At 39.3% G+C, this 9,323-nt stretch overlaps 1 pseudogene; it reads right to left on the reverse strand.

Annotated features, from left to right (window-relative positions):
- Positions 1-8,360: 8,360 nt before the first annotated feature.
- LOC137775761 (large ribosomal subunit protein eL42-like) lies at positions 8,361-8,677 on the reverse strand (annotated as a pseudogene).
- Positions 8,678-9,323: the final 646 nt, after the last annotated feature.

Here is a 9,323-nt window from a genome sequence, read left to right on the forward strand (position 1 = left end):
AGGGTCAGGTGAGGGCACTACCGGAAGCAAGCAAGGAGGCTAGCTTGGAGACTAGAGCGGAGGAGGAATTTAAAAGATAATACCAGGTGATAGCAATCGCATCGGGGCTATTTGGGCTGTTGAGTATGAGATGGAACGTTCTTCTTTGGGTCATCTGGCTGAATAGTGGGGCCACTTTAGCTATAGAATCCCTTTGGTTCCACATTCCCAATCCTTTCCTTTGTCTCGTGGGGCACTCCCACACTGTATGAATACCGTATGCTGCTCTGTCACATACTGCAATGAAAAGTAACTTCTGTGGAGTTGGACAAGGTTAGAGAAACGTGAGTAGACTGCACAAGGAGATGGAGGAATTAGAAATTAAGATTAGGCTGGAGTTAGAGTGGCAAATAGATGATATAACAAATAGAGGTGATGAATAGGTTTATTACCTTGATTGTCCTGATGGTTTCGGCATATCTCCAAAGTCATCAAATTGTATACATTAAATATGTCCAATTTTTTGGATATCAATTATATCTCGATAAAGCTTTTTTTAAAAAAAAACAAAACAAAACAAAACACTAAGGGTTTGGATAAGGTGAACAAAGATTTGTTCACAAAGTCCTGAAATACCAAATTAGAAGCTAACCCTGAATATATAAAGTGGGACATTCAGGATGATAAAACTTAGTAAATGTGGGAACCTTGTGAGAATGAGTGGAAGTACAGTCTGAAAATATTAGGAGAGTCAGCTAAATTTCAGTCACAAATAAGAAACCTCCAGACAGAAGCTTAGGTATGGCCGTGACCTCAGTTACACCTGGTGCAAGTGTAGGCATGACATCCTCACAAATGCCTACAGGTGTGAAAAAACATCATGGCTGGAGTATTTAGGGGCAATATCCTAAAAGACCACAAGGTGGTAATGTCATTTCACAAGTCTGTCTTTCACTTGGTTGCTTCCTCTTTTTCTGTTTGTATTTATGCCTTTATTCCTCTGTGTTCCAGTCCTTCTCATCTTTCTGCCTTTTTCTGACTTGTGTATCCTCCCTTTAAAAATTTCCCCTCTCTTTCATTATCTCCCTAACTGGCCATGATTAGGAGTAATGCAATTTTTCCATTATTCACTGAATAGAATCTTGTTTTGTCCTTAAACAAAATCTGTTACAGAAAAATTGAAACCTATATGGAAGTGCACGGAATAGTATAATGAATCCCTATGTACCTATCACCCAGCTGCAAAGTTATCAATTCATAGCCAATCTTACTTTACCTATGTCCCCACCCACTTTCCCACTTCCCAGATTATTTTGAAGCAAGTTCCGGCCCTGTACCAAGTTCATCTGTAAGTGTGTCTGTATCAATCTCTCAAACCTGAGGACTCTTAAGCAAAACCACAATGGCAATGTTACTCCAAAAATGTGAGTAATTCCTTAGTAGCACAAAATCCAGTTAATGTTCACATTTCTAATGTCTGCCATGCCAATTTTTAAATATTATTTTATAATTTGTCTGCTGGACTCAGTATCCAAATACTTCCCCACATTGTGATGCGTTGCTCTTTCTCTTCATATTTTTTCATTGTACAGATTCCTGCTTTCTTTCTCTCTCTTTCAACTTACGATTTATTTGTTGAGGGAACTAGAGTTATTTTTCCTATTATTTCCTACAGTCTAGACTTTTGTGATTGCTGTCAATTTTTAAAATGGGTAGTAGAGCATTACGTAAATTTCTACAGAAATTTAAGATGAAGCTAACCACTTGCTTTCTTTGCTCCTGTTACTGAGCTTCTGAACCCTGCTGGAAAAAATTACACACCTGTGCAATTTGTGGCACTAGGATCCAACCTCAGGTGAACTGTCAATACAGATCAAATCACCCTTTTTCTAACCTCTAACAAGTTTTATCTTCCTCTGTTTCAAACCTTCACCATGCTCCTTAAACTCAAAGATGGATTGTTTCCATCTCCTGCCCTGTTCTCCTTTACTTTTCTTTTCTCCGTTACCTTAGATGGATGACTCTATTGGTGCTTGCATTCTGGTCTCGCTACCCTGAAATAATTCCTTGCCTAATTCCTAGCAAGGACCACCTCCTGGGGGTCGAGCAGGTTTTGTCCTGCACAAAGATCCTCAGCTCAAGGGGAAGTGTTGCTCTGCCTGCCAATCCATGTGCTCTGGTGCAAGTTGTGGTTTTTTTTTTTTAATAAAGGAGAAAATTCCTATTTTCTATCTTCATTCAATTTTTTCTATTTACTTATTTATTTTTATTAAAAAAATTTTTTATTGAAGTATAGTTGATTTCTATCTTCATTTGATTTTACTCAGATAAGGTTAATGGCACAACTCGTCCCCAGGCTCTGCTTTTCAAGACTCTCTCTTCTGGTTTTTCCAGAACACCCTTCTCTCCCAGTTTTCCTCTTAGCTTTCTCACTGTTTCTTCTTTATTTCTGTTACTGGCTCTCCTATTGTCAACAAATTCAGGTCTGGCTGCTCACTGCTTGAAAGCCAATGCTCGAGAGATAAGTGTTGGTGGGACAGGAAAGTTTGCTTTATTCAGGAGGCCAGCAACCTGGGGAGAAGGTGGACTCATGTCCCAAAGAACCAACTCCCAACTGCCACTCACAGGGCAGGAGCCTTTAAAGGGGAGTTTCAAGGGTGTATAGGCAGAGGGAGGGGGTTACATGCAGAACAGCACAGTCAGCTCCAACAATCATCTTGAAATTGCTCATGTGGTGGTCTGATCAGTGTCATCTTGATTGTTTTAGGTACAGTTAATCTTCAGTTCCAGGGCTGGTTCGTTCCCGTTTCCCTTGAGGCCTGTTCTCGGAATTGTGTAAGATGGAGCAACTCATGTCATGGCTACAGTCTGGTCATCATGTAGTTAACTCCTTCCACCTGGTGGGGGTTTCAGAATCTGCAAAACAGCTCGAAGGACATGGCTCAAAATATTGTCTATAGCCCTTGAGGAGGAACTAAAGGTCCTTGACTTTGCTTAATGGTTGAACTATTATTATTTTGTCTTGTTTGACTATTTTCCTTTGCTTTTTGCATTTTCTCATTTCTCTGTTTAAATTTATTTTTCTTTGGCTAAAGTTTTTCTACAGACAAGAGGCAGGCAGAGGGGACACGGGCTGCGCGGGGCGGGGGGGTTTTCCTGGGAAGGCCCCATAGAGTCCTTCTTGGTTATAATATCTTTTAAATTTTGTGGTTGCTCATGGTTTCCTTACTTCTCCTTCCCTCTCATGGGCTCTGCCTGGTTTTGTCCATTTCCATGACTTCAGGACTCTTTCTAACTCTATACTGATGACTCCAAAATCTCTAAAACCAGTCTCAACTTTTCCCTGGTGTTCCAGTTCCAAACGTTACACAGCCTTCAACATATATCAATCTGAATTCTGTAGACACTTTAAAACTGTCTTGTGGGTTCTTGATCTCTATCACCATCCATTCAGTTTCCTTAGCTAGAAGTTTCAGTCATTTAACTCTCTCGTCTCTTAAATCCAATTTATCCCTCAATTCCTTTGAATTTACTTCACTTATTCTAAACATATTTATGGAGGTTCTGTGGGGCAGTGTTCTAGGCACTAAGGATTCAGTAAAAATCCTTGTAAGTTCTCATGGAACTTATAATCTAGTGAGAGACAGAATATAAACAAATTATGAAGTAACTATATGGTATGAAAATGGTGGAATAAGTAGTGTGGAGAAATTTTTTCATGTGTCTTGTTCTGGCCTTTCCTTCCCACTGGTCTGGCTCAGGCCCTTTTTATGTCTTTTTTTTTTTTAAGCTTTTTTTAAAAAAATTAATTAATTTTATTTTATTTATTTTTGGCTGTGTTGGGTCTTCGTTGCTGTGCGCGGGCTTTCTCTAGTTGCAGCGAGCGGGGGCTATTCTTCTTTGCTGTGCGCAGGCTTCTCATTGCGGTGGCTTCTTTTGTTGCAGAGCATGGGCTGTAGGTGTGTGGGCTTCAGTAGTTGCAGCACTGTGGGCTCAGTAGTTGTGGCTCGCGGACTCTAGAGCGCAGGATCAGTAGTTGTGGCGCATGGGCTTAGTTGCTCCGCGGCATGTGGGATCTTCCCAGACCAGGGCTCAAACCCGTGTCCCCTGCATTGGCAGGCAGATTCTTAACCACTGTGCCACCAGGGAAGCCGCCCCTCTTTATGTCTTGCTTTTGCTATTGTCTTGGCTTCCAAACAGGTGCCTTCTCTTCTGGTCTTTCTCTCTACTCCATTATCTGTACTTTAACTTGGCTAATATTCTTTAAAAAAAAAAAAAAAAAAAAGCAACCCAAAAGTTAACATTAATAATGTAATCCTTTTGCTTAAAAGCAATTGGCTCCCTTACCTGAAAATAATATGCAGACTTTCTAGCATCACAATTAAGGCCTAACTTAACCTTTCAGTCTCTTGTCACTCTCATCCTTTTCCTCTCTCCATGGTCCCATGTCTCGTGCCATCATATCAAGCTTCTTGCCTTTCCTGGTACATCCCCTTTTATAACATTGTACTTTATAGTATATTGTCTGTTCTTCCTCAGATATTCTTTGTCACATTTGTGGCTTGAATGTCACTCCCCTGGGGAAGCTTTCTTCAATCCTCTAGGCTGAGTTAGCTATTCCATTTTCCATGCTGGACCACCACTCTGTTCTTACCTCTGTAATAGAGTTTAAGGTGTTTTTCTTGGAATTTATGCTCTGGGTGGATGTGGGGCAGAAATATCGTCTTCAGCATCCATGTGACTCATCCATCCACATGACTCTAGGACCTACTGCAGAGCTTCACCCAGGGTGAAGGGGAAGGCAGTCAGTGAGTATGGCCCAGGCTCTGGGGCCAGACTGACCAGGTCTGACTCCTGGTCTGGCCACTTGCTAGCTGAGTGACTTTGGACACATTAATACACTCCCTGTACCTCAGTCTCCTTATGTTTAAATGGATATTGGTAATTAAACATAACTTACAGAGTCATAAAGATTGGTGGAAATAATGCATATAAATTGCTTCACACAGTGCATGGTAACCATATATGCTCAGTAATGCTAGGTATACCAGATATATATAAAATGAATGACGTTAGCATAACCCGTGTGTTTCCCAGTTAAATGATTATATTGTAAGCTAGTAGCCCCTGAGGGAAAAAGAAAACATCACTCACCACCTGTTTAGGGGATTCAAAGGGAACAACTCCCTAAGTGTAATTAAGGGAATCTGGGAATACTTTGATAGGACACGTACCGTTTTATATCTCCATCCAGGTCTAACCCGTACCCTTTAATGGGAAGCAAAGTCTCGGCACTTTATTTAGGGTGTATCAGACCTGTTATGAATGGAGCCAAAGAGTTTGTTTTGAGGAATAAAGGACGTAGAGGATCTGAGGGAACCATTAATGAGCCCAGCTGCCATTTCACATGCAAGAAGGAGCAGGTTCACAGCACATGCCTCTCAGGGAGGGGTGGGAAAATGTCAAGGATTGTGCTGGGAAGGTGTTGGAACATTTTGTGCGAATGTGGATATTTGGATGAAATGCCTCTAAGGCCCCAAGATAGCACCACGGGCTGTAAAGAGACGAGGAAGAAATAAGACAGAAGCGGAGTGTGTTTCTCCGTGGTGAGTATACAGGCTGTATACAACTCGGACGGTACAGGGGTCAGTGGGATAAAAATGTTAGCTAATGCCATTTTTTTTTTAAAAAAACAGCCTCAGAGAAAAGCTATGACTAATTCACTCTGGGTTTGACTTTCATTCTGCTGCTGCTACTGTTGCTTCTAGAATGATTAAACGAGATTGAGTTAGTGAATTCTGTTTTACAGCATCGAGGAGGTCTGATACACTTGAAAAACCTCTGGTACTAATGCAAAACAGAACTCCTATGGATATTCTAAATATTAGCTGGAAGTGTTCCATTAGTATGGAGAGTATCAGGGTGTGTGTTTTCATAGGTTGATTAGGAGATGACTTATGCTGTCATGTGAGGGAAATGTCTGTCAGCACCTCCCCTGGACCTTAGAAAGCTCTTATTAATCACTTGCGTTGATGTCACCCACTGGTGTTCAGTCTGGAAGGATCTGCAAAAGGTTAATCTTTCATAGTTTCTTGGGATTTGGAGGGCAACATTCTGAAAACCTAGTTTTAATTTTGATAAATGAATTTAGCAAGTAGTTAATCCCTGAAAAGGACCAAGAGATGACGCTGGCAAGTTATTATACACACAGGATACTCCAGTCACAAAATAAGGCCTTTGACACAGCGAATGAGAAGTAATCGAATGCTGCGGATGGAGATAAATTTATGATCAGGATGTGCCCCTTCTCTCTGCAGAGCCATATTCTCTCTTCCCTTCATCAGGAGACGTTTTTCATCAAACTCACCTGTGCATTGGTCATTCCTCTGTTTTGACCTCTCCCAACGCTTGGTGTATTACTTAAAATAACAGAGGAAAAGTTTCACTCAGTCTCACCATCAGGCATGTTCGTTCTTCTGAACAATTTATTCTGTGGACACAGTGACTTTTGTAACTGGCCAAGTTTTCTGTATCCCTTTGACTTTGACTTCAAGGATATTTAAGGATGAAATTTTACCCTACCCGGCAACAGTAGATGAAGATACAGTATGGATTGCAGTATGCTTCTCCCCTAAAGGTTATTCTCTTTGCATTTTGCCTTTTCTCTCTCTCAGCTATTTTATCAAAAGCCATATGTGTATATTTGTGGTAGGCTAGAGGAGGAAGGGCATATGACTTTTTTTCTGGTTATAATAATTGTTTCTCAAATTCAAGCATTTCTGAGAGCATGCCGTTTTATTTTGGGGGTAGTTTCTAGAGTTATTTTTGCCACAGGTTTCCCTTTCATTCCACAAATACTTGCTCAAATGACTTGTCCTCTTTATCATTCTTACTGCCCCCTAGAGCCATTCTTCTAAAATGCAGGTCTGACCAGTCTCACATTTTTGTCCTTAAAAACCTTCACTCCTTCATGGGTTCTAACTGTTGCTAAGATAAAGGCCACATTCCACAATTGGCTTACAATGTCTTATGTGACTTAGCTTTTTTCTTTAGTTTTCTCCCACTCAGTGTCACCAGTCACTCTATATTTCAGACATCTCAAATAACTTGTGATTTCCAGCTGCAATTAAGGTCCCTAGTCAGTTGAATTTGTATTAATCAAAAGAGAGATTATCCCAGAAGGGCCTGACCCAATCAGATGTGCCCTTAAAAGAAGTTAGATTTGAAACATGAAAGAGATATCTCCTCCTGGCTTTGAAGAAGTAAGCTGCAGGTTGTAGGAGTGCCATATAGCTAGGAACAGAGGGCAGCCTCTAGGAGCTGAAAGTGACCCCCTAGCCAACACTTAACAAGAATACTGGGACCAGTCCTATGACCACAAGGAACTGAATTCTGCCAACAATCTGAATGAGCTTGGAAGAGGACTCTGAGTCACAGATGAGATCACAGCTCTGGCCACACCTTGATTTTTGGCCTGGCAAGACACTGAGCAGAGGACCCAGTTGACCAGTGACCAGGCTCCTGACCTGAAACTGTGAAATAATAGATTTGTTTTGTTTTAAGCTTCTGTGTGGTTTTCTTTTTCTTTCTTCCTCTTCTTCTTCTTCATCTTCTTCTTCGTCTTCTTCTTCTTTTTCTTCTTTTTGTAATTTGTTATACAGTATTAGAAAATTAAAATTAATACAGAAGGAGAGAGAAAGCATGGAAGGAAGGAGGGAGGGAAGGATATTTGGTCATAATTTCCATTCCCTTGCTCTTTTTCCTAAGACAGAAAGACATACTTAGCTACAATTCATAAATTTTGAAAGGCTAATAAAAAAGAACTTCATGAAGTCCTGTGTACTTTTTAAGCTTCTAGATTATACTTCATGGATGCTTTTCCAAATTTACTAAAGCAAAATATAAGCTAGTGCCACCTTTATTTTGGCTTATTTTCTTTAAAGTTGAGGGACATGAAAATGTTAAGATTTTAAGAGAGTTTGCTTATCTCTTTCTATCTCGATTAGCTTTTTAGATTTTTTACTTTCCTATTAGGTTTCTTAGCATCCTGCATTTGACCTAAAATCTTTAATTTGTATATTATATCATATATAAAATAGTATGTATCCAGTTTTATAACTATAAATAAAATAAACATTCATATATATCACCCAATTAAAAAAATAGATCATTACTACTACACCTGTGGCTCCCGATATGCTCATTCCAAATTGTATCCTCATCCCTCCACTCCATACAATTTTTTAAAGTGTAAATTTCCCCACAAGGGGAATTTTGTTGATGACACTAGCTTATTTCCCTCCCCAAAGAACAAAGCAACCAAATAAAGTGAACATAACCTCAAAATTTTATTGTCTTCATAACAAAACAAAAGATGAAGCTTAGATCTGGATCACTTGGCCCTTTCTCTTATCTCCTCCCAGTTCCAAAGCTTGCATCTCTAAATATCCAGGATTCTTTTAGATCTACATTTGGGCTCAATACGTTCAAGCCTTAGTGCAATCTTCTTTGTAGTTTTAGCCTTTTCCTAGAAAAAACAGCTTAGTCTATGCTTACCATAGTCGCTCTGATTCCTGTTATAATGCTGCTTTCCCTGGGCATACTGAAGATCCTTGCCCTTCTTGTACTGTCATTTTGGGGGGTTGGTGTTGCCACCCTTCTTACAGAAAGTCCAGTGGATTTTAAGAATGTTCACCATGTTTGCAAGAGTGTTATTGGCATGAAAAGAAAAACACTCCATAAATTTTAATAATGTTTTCCTTATCCTTTTAGTAACCCTAATATGTATATATATATAGCTTAATCTTCTCTGTTTTAAACTCTTTTTGCAAATGGTTTTATTATATACTTTTTTGTGCCTTGATTAATTTAAAGACATTTAAAAGATATTCTCTTGATTTTTTCCTGAGTTTTAAAATTTTGTTGTTTACATTTTAATTATTTTTTATTTGCATACAAATTTTCCTAGAACCATTTAATGAATGATCCACCCTTTCCCCAGTGATTTATAATGTCAGATCTGAAATAAATCAGGTTTTCATAAATGCCTGATTTCTATTATAGTCCATTGATTTGTTTTTCTGTTCCCATACAAATGCCACACTCTCTTAATTATTATAATTTTTATTCAAAATTTTCCTGTGTGGTAAAGCACCTGGCTCTTCCTTCTCAGGAGTGTCTGGGCTATTCTGAGCTGTTGACATTTCCATATGATTTTCCCCCAACATTTTATTATGAAAAGTTCCAAGAATGAAAAAAACTTGAAAGAATTTTATAGCAAACAAACACCCATGAACCCACCACTTAGATTCTATAATTAACCTTTTGCCATGTTGCTTTGTCAC

This window comes from Eschrichtius robustus, chromosome 13 (assembly GCF_028021215.1).
Source record: "Eschrichtius robustus isolate mEscRob2 chromosome 13, mEscRob2.pri, whole genome shotgun sequence".
In the NCBI taxonomy this organism is placed as follows: Eukaryota; Metazoa; Chordata; class Mammalia; order Artiodactyla; family Eschrichtiidae; genus Eschrichtius; species Eschrichtius robustus.